The sequence below is a fragment of the Erinaceus europaeus genome, chromosome 19 (genome assembly GCF_950295315.1).
Source record: "Erinaceus europaeus chromosome 19, mEriEur2.1, whole genome shotgun sequence".
In the NCBI taxonomy this organism is placed as follows: Eukaryota; Metazoa; Chordata; class Mammalia; order Eulipotyphla; family Erinaceidae; genus Erinaceus; species Erinaceus europaeus.
The window spans coordinates 63,152,803-63,166,154 of record NC_080180.1 but is presented as its reverse complement, the minus strand read 5'-3'; positions in this window follow the sequence as shown (position 1 = coordinate 63,166,154).

Below are 13,352 nucleotides of genomic sequence, written 5' to 3'. Positions count from 1 at the left end.
AGTTGAGAGTCCTACACACAGAAGTTTCTAAGAGGGGACTGAATTCTTTTTGAGAAGGGTATACATTTGGCTTCAGAACCAAGACCAGGCTACTACCCTTAAGATAAATTGATGACTGGTGTTTTAAGTCAGGATGTCATTATAAAAAATTACATAAATCATAGTAATCAGCCAGCAATATACAATAGGAGGCTGGCTAAGTGTGAGATCAAAAACAAGGATCAAGGTTGAGATTAACTTGGTATTTTACACTGTCACAAGAATGAATGAATGTAACTCAAATTCAGTGATAAGATTAAATTAATTGTGGATAATGGACTAGTGGAAAAAGTAGGAGATATTGAAATCTTTTTAGCCCTCTGAGGTTGGACGGTTAGACAATGAATTAATACTAACTGAATATAGTATGAAATAGAAGCTGAATTCTTTCAAGCATTATTTAAACTAAGGAGAAAATATGATATTCACTGATGCACTTGAGTTACTAAGAAAGTAAGAAAATAGAAAATAGGTTCTTTTCATAATTTTTAATTAACAATTGCACTTGCAAGCTTCATAGGGAGCAGTCAGCTCTCTTCACTAAGGATTTTGTAATTAGTTAAAAATTGAATATTACCACGAAAACAGAAAAAATAGGATAGGATTCAACAATCCTTCAACTTATATAGCCAATGAGTTTTAAACATACTCAAGCCTTTTGAAATTCTAATTTATTGATGTCCCTTAATATTTTATCTATTTCCACATTTGTCCATGTGACATGCCTTTTATAGAAAGAGAATATTGGAAAACAAATAAATACTAACCAAACATAAATCCATACTTATATCTTGAAACTTCCCAGAGACATTTATTTACTTTTTTTACCAGTATAGGTTCAGAAAATGGAAGGACAGCTATTTTAAGACTATAAATCACTTTGGGGTTTTTAATAATGTCTGAGGGAAAATAATTCAATTTAAAGTGCTAACATCTGAAAGTATAATTTCAAGTTTATATTTATCTGAAGAGATCAACAATGTTTGTATTTGTGAACTGTCACTATTTACTACATTTTCTGTGGTTTATGAGATTCACATCTATTAAAATTTATTTACAAGCTCTGACATTCATAAACATGTAAATATTTATGATTCAAACAAATCAACCACTCTAATATAACTAGTCAATAAAAAAGTGTTTTTATTCAGTTCTGTTGAATGGAAGAATAAATATAGAAGGTGTAAATGTAACTTTCGTGATAGAGAAAGAGACTTGAATAGAACTTCATTTCATCAAAGAAGTTTCTTGAATCAAAGTTCTTGTTTTGGAAATATGTCCGTTTCTCAGCTCACAGAGATTAAATAATTTGTCTGAATAAAGAAAAGACATCTATGCTCAAAAAGAGTACTTATAATACCTTTCCTTAATGAAAGTGTTACCTCTTCAAAAAAATGAAACATGCTTCTGACACCTTTTTCTTTCCCAGAAAGGGACGGGAAAATGTTTACAATGACTGAGTCATGCCTCACCTACATGGCTTTTTCAAATTTCCAACATGAATCTAATGTTCTTATGCTTCCTTACCATGTCACATCAGTACTGCATTATTACATGAACCATGTATATTGCTCAGTGATTCCTGTCTGTTTTCATTGAATACATTATTTTTACCCTGAGTATAAAAACCTAGCTTTTTTCTCCTTTTATTAGTGATTTAATACTGGCTTACAATATTATAAGGAAGGAGGATTATAATTCTACTGATTATTATTTATTTTTATTTATTTTTTTTTTACCAGAGCACTGCTCATCTCTGGCTTGGGTGGTACTGGGACCTCAGTACCTCAAGCATGAAAGACTTTTTGCAGTTTTACGTCGTATTCATTGATATCAAGGTAACTCTTAATTTCTTTTTTTTATTTCTTCATCTTTATCTTTCAAAGATGTTTTTATTCTTATCATATGTGTTCAGGAAAAATAATTGATTTTCTAAATATATACATTGTAATTTAAAATGTATTATTACCGTGAATAATATAACTTAATTAAACTGTAGGGTATGTGAATAGAAATTAATTATAAACTAATCAGATTTAACTTGTCTTTGTGTTTAACTGCATTGTCATTCATTCCATATGTTCAAAAATATAATGTAGATTAAATGAAACTATGCATTTTCTGAAGGAATGTTCATTTGAATTATTAGTTTTGAATGAAAAACAACATCATTTTGTATTTTAAATAAGTAAAACATGATTTTCATATTGCCATTAATTTGAAAATACAATAATACTGTGTTTAAAAGTTCATTGAATATTATAACAAAATCAATGAATAAGCCACCTTTTCAATTACTTTCCCTGGAGGCAGTAAATTCTTCATTAACTATGAGGTTTTGGTGTATATAAAGCACTATAGATTCATTTAATTTTTACGAAATGTTAAATAGGTGCTTATAAAACTTGTATAGAAGTTCAGTCCCAGTCAATATTTCCTTCTTTATCTCTCCATATAATTCAATCCTATTGTAAATGAATTTGTGTGCTCAGCAATATTTGAAGATAAACTACCATTATAACCAGCAATACTCACTTGGCATCTACTGGTTTCTCCAATGTTTTATTTCTCGGTCTATCTTTGAACAAATATAATGATTTAGAATGTATTTTTCAAACTCCTACTATGTACCGTGAATTATCTGAATTACCTGAGACATTGAAGTCAGGAATGAAAAAGTCAATGTTTTATTTGTACAGAAGGGGAGCTTTAAAGGAAGGCCACACACACACTTTGCACACAACAAAACTCAAAACCAACAAAGCAAAATTCTGATAATGATAGACATAACACAATCTACAAGCAGCTAGCAGTAGATGCTCTACATGAATATGGGCAAAGAGAGTTCGCAGGGCTGACAACATTAAAAGTATGATGTGGAAGATGAGGATTCAGGTGGTGCACTTGGTAGAGTACAAGCATCACAACGTACAGAATTGGGTTCAATCCCCCAGCCCCCGCCTGCAGAGAGGAAGCTTCGTGAGTGGTGAAGCAGGGCTTCACATGTCTTTCACTCCCTATACCTTCCTTCCCCTTCTTTCTCATTTTTCTCTATTTCTATCCAGAATAAACAAATAAAATATTTTTTAAAAGAAAGATGAGTCATTTAGGCAAAAAAAAGGGGGGATAATTATAAGTACTGATTTGATAAGAATGTCAAATAATAAAAATCATTATTTTCCTTAGATTTTTTTCTTTTTAATTTTCTTTTGTGTAGATAGTTGAGTAGACAGAGTGATTGGGGACAGTGAAGTAGGGAGAATGAGAGGAGAATGTCTAGGCCGAGTAGTAAACATTTGATTTAAGAATTTATGGTGTTTTCTTTAGGCCTCTCTACTTATGTTCTGAGATGGTCAAATCTAAGTCTAATCACTCGCAGCAGACTAAGGAGAACTTTTACTTTGAGGTATATAATTGCCTCTAATTTATGCATAAGTATACACGTGTACCCAGTCCCCTAGGCCCTAACCTTTATCTAGGGTCTCTAACTTTGTTAGAAAGTATGTTAGCCTACAAAAGCTGGATAAGGGTTAGGAGACAGGCTTAATTAATGATGACCCTTTTGGCCAATACCTTCTTCTTCTTCTAGCATTTGCCCTTCTTCCGTAGCCAGTCAACAGCATCAGGTTGAGCCTGATGTAAAGTTTAGAGACCTCCTTTGAATCTGGAGAGGTGGCAGTCGTTGACTATGTGGGTCATAGTCTGTCTGGAGCCACAGGGGCAGTTCGGGTCGTCTCTGGCTCCCCAGCGATGGAACATAGCGGCGCACCAGCCATGGCCTGTTCAATAGCGATTGAGGAGGGCCCGATCATAACGTGCTAGGTCAAAGCCAGGCTGACGCTTACAGGGGTCTGTGATGAGGTGTTTGTTCTTTACCTCAGCTGACTGCCAGTTCTGTTTCCAAGAGTCTGGAACAGAGAAGTTCAGTGTAGGCGTAGGGGACCAGATTGGATGACGAGACGTCAAGCGTTGGACAGGGTGGGCGAAGATATCCGCGTATATTGGCAGGTCCAGTCGAGCGTACACGTGGGAAATGAACTTAGATGATGCTGCATCCCTACGAATATCTGGTGGGGCGATGTTGCTAAGAACTGGCAGCCACCCCAGCACCAGATCCTAGTTAGGGAATCCTTAGATTCCCTCATAGAAATGATAACCCTAGACTTCTAATAGATCCTTCTATCCACCATCAGTGGTCACTCCCATCAGGAACCAGGAAAGCCAACATAAACTTTCTTGTGGGCCTCACCCAGACCATGACCTCATTATAAAGTAGCAATGGAAAGGACTGCCCCAATCTCCCAAGAGAGGCTGGGGCATCCTACTCTGCCACTCCAGGAAGACTGGTCCTGAAATGATAGCAGCCTAGAATGTTCCCAGTTATGAGCTAGGAACTCCCCCTTGAACTGCAAGCTCAAACCACAGGGACTCCCATGCTAAATATAAATATATGGGCCCTGGGTCAGATCGATGGGGCAAAGAGTTAAGTATTATTTATATAATTAATTGTATTTATATACTTTCTTCAAGTTTGGAAACTACTCTCTGCCCTAATCCAGCTTTCTAGCTATACTCTAAACTCTGACTACATCTTCCCAGACAAGATTTTTAGCTCAACTCCATGTTAACTATCAAGTTCAAGCAAAATTACTAAAGTGATGGACCCCTAGTAATATGTAGATTTCCTAGTTTCTCTCCATCCTAATATCCCTATTGTCATCTGCTCTATCCCTACTTTTGGGTTACTATTTATTGCTTAATTTTTTTTTTGTTTTGTCTTACTTTATATCTTATGGCTTTCAGCCACCAAGTTGCAGATGTTAAGATTCCATTCTGGCTTCCTTGAGCAGAGACCCTCAACAATGTGTCCTGGAATGTCACCTCTCTAGAGTCTTACTCCACTAGAGAAAGACAGGGGTTATGGACAGACCTGCCAATGCTCATGTCCAGCAGAGAAGCAATTACAGAAGCCAGAACTCCCATCTTCAGCAGCCCCCAAACGAATTCTGGTCCATACTCCTAGAGGGGGAGAGGTGTTAGGGGAAGATGACCAGAGGGTTCTGGTCTCCAATTCCGTAAAATTCTGGGGGGGGGGGCATTCAGAGGTACCAATAGGTGTAGGTGAGATTATTAAAGGACCATAAAGAAAATGGGTAACTTTCTACAAATATAGATAGTTCTATAACTACTAGCTAACCCATATCTCTGACCTTGGAAGAATTACTGTGGTTCCCAGTGAAGGGAATGGGGACATAGGACTGGTGGTGGGAAGAGTGTGGAAATATGCCTGTTACCTCATAATTGGGTAAACCACTATTAAGTCACTAATAAATATGTATATATTTATTTAATTTACTTCACTAGATAAAGAAAAACAAGGGGAGAGAGAGAGCAAGCAGAGCATCACTCAGGCATATGGGGTACCAGACAGTAAACTCACAACCTTATCCTTCAAGTCCAAAGAGCTCTACCAGTAAACCACCTCTAGGGCCACAAAGAATAGAAATTTAAATGTCAGAGTTTAATGCAGAAACGAAAGGGACACATATGAGGAAGAGAAAGAAGGCCTCAGAAAACACAGGCTTAAGAAATACAGGCGCGGGGGTTCCCAGAAGATGGAGGACTGAGAAGCTGCTAGTGACTTGAGCTCTGACCACATCTTCTGGAAACGGTAGGGTTTTCTGCCTTTAGTAGGCCAGTCAATAAGGGGTCCTAGTGGTGACACCAAGGAGGTGACTATAACTTAATTTGGCTTAAGAAATAGAGTAGAAAAAAAGGGGGAAAATATTTTTTTCCATTTAATTATAAAGCACACCTCCTCCCCCTCCCCACCCCCCCCATAAACAGTCCCTGGGGACCAGCTCCTAGCAGGCTCCCCTGCTGAGCCTCTTTCTTTCTTTATCAAATTCCTGTCCCACCAGGGAGTATCATTCATTCTAAGTCTATACCCTTCTGAAAACTCTGGCCTTTTTTTTCTTTCTAAGTAGCCAATCCCCCCCACCTCACCCTGCATAGCTAATTAAATAATTAAAAATAAATTTAAAAAATCTTTCCTTTCACCGCTTTTATGACTATTCTTTTTCTTATCTTTTTCTTTTTTCTCTCTTTCTTTTTTTTCTTTTTCTCATTCTTGTCATCCTTTCTTCCTTAATCCTACAGCTTCCAAAGCCACAGGCCCCACACCAACAAACAGTGTGCTTTTTTGAATTCACTTATACACATTTGCAAATTATATTGGGGAAGAATTCTGACTCAGTGTGGACTCTCACTGTGAGTGTCTCTGCTCAACTTCCCTTCCTCCTTTAGCCACCCCTAGAATATACAGTGGATAGTAGATTTGCATAACTGTCTATTTCAGCCATCCTTGTCTAGTCCTGAGGGTTTTTTTCTTTTCACTGCTCTTTAATTACAGCTCTTTTTCTTATCTTTCCCCTTTTCTCTCACTTGTCTCTTTTTTCTTTCTTTCTTTTTTTATCTTGTCATACACTCCTTCCTTCCTTCTTCTTTGCCTTTCTGAATTTGTGAATTATTTTGGGGAATAAATCTGACTCAGAATGGACTCTCTATGTGTGTATCTATGTGCTAGTCCCCTTTCCCCTCTTGTTAACCCTAGAATATACAGTGGATAGTAGATTTGCATAACTGTCTATTCTTGCTATCCCTTCTTTCTTTTCTCTTTCTTCTTCACTGGGATTTGGTTACTATTTTTTCACGGACTGGAGAAATTGTTTGGCTAACTGGTAGTGATTAAACTGCTTCAATACTTGCTTCAGTTGCTACTGTAATTGCTGAGGTTGGTGAGTGCAATTGTCATAAAGGTATTTAGTACAGTGTTGCTTGTGCTCAAGACACAACAACTGAGGAACAACAGAGCATATAAAAAAAAGAAACACATAAATCAAAAAAATGGGTAGATCAAAAACAAATAACAAGGCTACTCCAATGAATGAAGACAAGAGACCAGGAGAAACTACAAATCAGCCAGAAGTAACCATAGATAAGAAAAGTATGCAAGCAATAATAAACTTATTAATCACAGAAATGAAAACAACATTGGAGGAAAGGAATGGCAGTATTAGGGAAACAACAGTTGAGACCCCCAAGGAAAATACTGATTATCTTGAGGCAATAAGAGAACTGAAAGCTGAAATAGCTGTAATGAAGAAAGAAGCGGAGGCAAGGGAAAACAGACTAACAGAAGCAGAAAACAGAATTAGTCAGACAGAGGATGAGTTAGAGAAAACGAAGAAAGAGGTGAAAGAGCTTAAAAAGAGATTGAGAGACACTGAAAACAACAACAGAGACATATGGGATGATCTCAAAAGAAGTAACATTGGCATAATTGTCCTGCCAGAGGAAGAAAGAGAGGAAGGGGAAGCAAACATTCTAGAGGAAATAATACAAGAAAACTTCCCAGACCTGAATAACAGAAAGGACATCAAGATTCAAGAGGCCCAAAGAGTACCAAACAGAATCAACCCAGACCTGAAGACACCAAGACACATCATAGTTACAATGAGAAGTAGTAAGGATAAAGAAAGGATCCTAAAGGCTGCAAGAGAGAAAAAAAAAAGTCACATACAAGGGAAAACCCATAAGATTATCTGCAGATTTCTCCACTCAAACTCTAAAAGCTAGAAGAGAATGGCAAGATATCTATCGAGCCCTGAATGAAAAATGGTTTCAACCAAGGATAATATATCCTGTTAGACTTTCATTCAAACTAGATGGAGGGATCAAAACCTTCTTAGACAAACAACAGTTAAAGGAGGCAACCATCACCAAACCGGCCCTGAAAGAGGTTCTAAAAGACCTCTTATAAACAAGAACATCACTATAATACTGGCAATATATCAGAGCAAACAAAAAAAAATTTTTTTGAACAATGGCACTACAATACATTAAATTCATAATATCCATAAATGTCAATGGCTTAAACTCACCCATAAAAAGGCACAGAGTTGGGGGATGGATCAGAAAACATAATCCAACCATATGCTGCTTACAAGAATCCCATCTGTCACAACAAGATAAACACAGACTTAAAGTACAAGGATGGAAAACTATCATACAGGCTAACGGACCACAAAAAAGGGCAGGAACAGCCATTCTCATCTCAGAAACGATAGATTTTAAATTAAATAAAGTAATAAAAGATAGGCAAGGACATTACATAATGATTAGAGGATTAATCAGCCAAGAAGACTTAACAATCATCAACATCTATGCACCCAATGAGGGACCATCCAAATACGTCAGGCACTTACTGAAAGAATTTCAAAAATACATCAATAGCAATACAATAATAGTGGGAGACTTCAGTACCCCAGTCTCACACTTAGACAGATCAACAAAGCAGAGAACCAACAAAGATACAAGAGAACTGAATGAAGAGATTGACAGACTAGACCTCTTGGAAATTTTCAGAGTCCTTCACCCCAAACAACTGGAATACACCTTCTTTTCAAATCCACATAACACATAATCAAGGATAGACCACATGTTCGGCCACAAAGACAACATCAATAAATTCAAGAACATTGAAATCATCCCAAGTATCTTCTAAGACCACAGTGGAGTAAAACTAACATTTAACAACAAACAGACAATTATTAAAAGTCACAGAATTTGGAAACTAAACAACATACTCCTTAAGAACCACTGGGTCAGAGATTCACTCAAGCAGGAAATTCAAATGTTCCTGGAGAAAAATGAAAATGAAGACAAAACCTATCAAAATATTTGGGACACAGCTAAAGCAGTACTGAGAGGGAAACTTATAGCCATACAATCACATATTAAACACCAAGAAGAAGCTCAAATGAACGACCTTACTGCACACCTCAAGGAATTAGAGGAAGAGGAACAAAGGAACCCTAAAGTATCCAGAAGGACAGAAATCACTAAAGTTAGAACAGAAATAAACAACATTGAAAATAAAAGAACCATACAAAAGATCAATGAAGCCAAATGTTGGTTCTTTGAAAGATTAAACAAAATTGACACACCCTGAGCCAGACTTACCAAACAAAAAAGAGAAAAGACTCAAATTAATAGAATTGTAAACAATAGAGGAGATTTCACAACTGACACCACAGAAATCCAGAGAATCCTGCAAAACTTCTACAAAGAACTATACGCCACCAAGCTAGAGAATATGGAAGAAGTGGAACAATTCCTAGAAGCATATGCCCTTCCAAAACTGAACCAAGAAGAACTACAAAATCTAAATGCACCAATCACAGACAAAGACATTGAAACCGTTATTAAGAACCTCCCCAACAACAAAAGTCCTGGACCAGATGGCTTCACAAATGAATTCTACAAAACTTTCAGGAAACAGTTAGTACCCATACTTCTGAAGCTTTTCCATAAGATTGAAGAAACAGGAATACTCCCTTCCACCTTCTATGAAGCCAACATCACCCTGATACCAAAAGCTGATAGGGACAGAACGAAAAAGGAAAACTCCAGACCAATATCTCTGATGAACATAGATGCCAAAATATTAAACAAGATCTTGGCCAACCAGATACAGCAACATATCAAAAAGATTGTTTATCACGACCAAGTGGGATTCATCCCAGGAATGCAAGGCTGGTTCAACATCAGTAAGACAATCAATGTCATTCACCACATCAATAAAAGCAAAGCCAAAAACCACATGATTATCTCAATAGATGCAGAGAAAGCCTTTGACAAAATCCAACACCCATTCATGCTCAAAACTCTACAAAAATGGGAATATATGGGAAATTCCTCAAGACAGTGGAGTCTATATATAGCAAACCTACAGCCAACATCATACTCAATGGACAGAAGCTGAAAGCATTCACCCTCAGATCGGGGACTAGACAGGGCTGTCCACTGTCACCGTTACTCTTCAACATAGTATTGGAAGTTCTTGCCATAGCAATCAGGCAAGAGAAAGAAATCAAAGGAATACAGATTGGAAGGGAAGAAGTCAAGCTCTCACTATTTGCAGATGATATGATAGTATACATAGAAAAACCTAAAGAATCCAGCAAAAAAATACTGGAAGTTATTAGGCAATATAGCAAGGTATCAGGCTACAAAATCAATGTACAAAAATAAGTGGCATTTCTTTATGCAAACACTAAATCTGAAGAAGAAGACATCCAGAAATCACTCCCATTTACTGTTTCAGCAAAATCAATCAAGTACGTAGGAATAAAGTTGACCAAAGAAGTGAAAGATTTATATACTGAAAACTATGAGTCACTACTCAAGGAAATAGAAACTGTTACCAAGAAATGGAAAGATATCCCATGCTCATGGATTGGAAGAATAAATATCATCAAAATGAATATTCAACCAGAGCCATATACAAATTTAATGCAATACCCATCAAAGTTCCACCAAGCTTCTTTAAGATAATAGAACAAACACTACAATCATTTATCTGGAACCTGAAAACACATAGAATTGCCAAGACCATCTTAAGGAAAAGAAACAGAAATGGAGGCATCACACTCCCAGACCTTAAACTATATTATAAAGCCATCATCATCAAAACAGCATGGTACTGGAACAAAAATAGGCACACAGACCAGTGGAACAGAATTGAAAGCCCAGAAATAAATCCCCACACCTATGGACATCTAATCTTTGATAAGGAGGCCCAAAGTATTAAATGGAAAAAGGAGGCTCTCTTCAATAAATGGTGCTGGGAAAACTGGGTTGCAACATGCAGAAGAATGAAATTGTACCACTTTATCTCACCAGAAACAAAAATCAACTCCAAATGGATCAAAGACCTAGATGTCAGACCAGAAACAATCAAATACTTAGAGGAAAACATTGGTAAAACACTTTCCCACCTACACCTCAAGGACATCTTTGATGAATCAAACCCAATTTCAAGGATGACCAAAGCAGAAACAAACCAATGGGACTACATCAAATTGAAAAGCTTCTGCACATCCAAAGAAACTATTAAACAAACAAAGAGACTCCTCAAAGAATGGGAGAAGATCTTCATATGCCATACATCAGACAAGAAACTAATCACCAAAATATATAAAGAGCTCAGCAAACTTAGCACCAAAAAGGCAAATGACCCTATCCAAAAATGGGCAGAGGATATGAACAAAACATTCACCTCAGAGGAGATCCAAAAGGCTAACAAACATATGAAAAACTGCTCTAGGTCACTGATTGTCAGAGAAATGCAAATTAAGACAACACTAAGATACCACCTCACTCCTGTAAGAATGGCATACAGCAAAATGGACAGCAGCAACAAATGCTGGAGAGGTTGTGGGGACAGAGGAACCCTTTTACACTGCTGGTGGGAATGTAAATTGGTATATCCTCTGTGGAGAGCAGTCTGGAAAGCTCTCAGAAGGCTAGACATGGACCTTCCATATGATCCAGTAATTCGTCTCCTGGGGTTATACCCCAAGGACTCCATAACACCCAACCAAAAAGAGGTGTGTACTCCTATGTTCATAGCAGCACAATTCGTAATAACTAAAACCTGGAAGCAACCCAGGTGCCCAACAACAGATGAGTGGCTGAGAAAGCTGTGGTATATATACACAATGGAATACTATGCAGCTATCAAGAACAATGATCCCAGCTTCTCTGACGCATCTTGGACAGAGCTAGAAGGAATTATGTTAAGTGAGATAAGTCAAAAAGATAAAGATGAGTATGGGATGATCCCACTCATCAACAGAAGTTGAGGAAGAAGATCTGAAAGGGAAACTAAAAGCAGGACCTGACCAAACTGTAAGTAGGGCACCAAAGTAAAAACCCTGTGGTGAGGGGTAGACATGCAGCTTCCTGGGACAGTGGGGGGTGAAAGTGGATGGGAGGGATGGGTCACAGTCTTTTGGTGGTGGGAATGGTGTTTATGTACACTCCTAGTAAAATGTAGTCCTATAAATCACTAGTTAATTAATACGAGAGGGGGAAAATTAATTGTATGTTTCTAAGTTTTTCAAAACACAAACTGAATCTTTTCAATATATAGGCTGTGTAATTGATATGCAGACTCTCTCAAAAGCCTAGACCAAGTAGATTAGAAGCATCCAATAGCACAGCTATATACAAGACACTGGGTACTGTACAGCAAATCCTAACAAAAGGACTTTTCAAAGTTAACCCAATTACCAAATATTGTTATGATAACATTAACTATCCATTGTCTTTTTGAACCCTAAGACAGTAGGAACCTCACATCTCCACTATAGAGCCCCTACTTCCCCCCAGGCCTGGAACCTTTGGATAGGGCTCACTTTCCCGTATCTCTCTCCCAATCCATATCAAATAATATTGCATCTGCTGATCACAACCTCACCAACACAACGATTGCCACCTCAACATGCTTCACTTCAGACTGTGTCCAGAGACTTCACGTGTGGAATGGCAACCCTTCAGCTTCATTACTCGGGTGAGACCTTTCCTTTCATAGTATACTCTAATTTCATCTCAGGTGGTTCACTTTCTAACAAAGTCCCCAAACCTAGATATACACCAGTTTCTGTGAGAGAGAGCATATGTTTACACGTATCCATAAACTACTGCACAATATATGCCTGAAAGCAGAAGTGCACTAGAGTTTGCAGTGAGTACCCCCCTAACACTTCCTCTCCTCTATTCCAAGCTTTGGGTTCATGATTGCTCAACAATTTGTTTGGCTTTGTATGTTAATTCTCTTTTCAGTCATCAGGGTCCAGATGTCATCAGGATTCCGGCCAGGCTTCCCTAGACTGAAGACCCCACCAATGTGTCCTGGAGCTCAGCTTCCCCAGAGACACACCCTACTAGGGAAAGAGAGAGGCAGACTGGGAGTATGGACCAACCAATCAACACCCATGTTCAGCGGGGAAGCAATTACAGAAGCCAGACCTTCTACCTTCTGCAACCCACAATGACCCTGGGTCCATGCTCCCAGAGGGATAGAAAATGGGAAAGCTATCAGGTGAGGGAGTGGGAAATGGAGATTGGGTGGTGGGAATTGTGTGGAATTGTACCCCTCCTACCCTATGTTTTTGTTAATTAATCCTTTCTTAAATAAAAAATAAAATTAAATTAAATTAAAAAAGAAATACAGGCGCACGAAGAAGGTGCTGAACATCAAATACTACCACACCAGTCTTCAAGTAAGCACAGTCTAAAAGTAAGGACTAGCTTCTGCAGATATATAGAAAGGCAGAGAACTAACATGCCTCTCAGAAAGAAGATCTCTTGTGCAGGTTGATGCTTTAAATTGGCAAAGATTAGCACTGGATACACACCTAGGCATGAATGTTTATCAGTGAGAGACTTAGGCTCCTCCTTCCTTC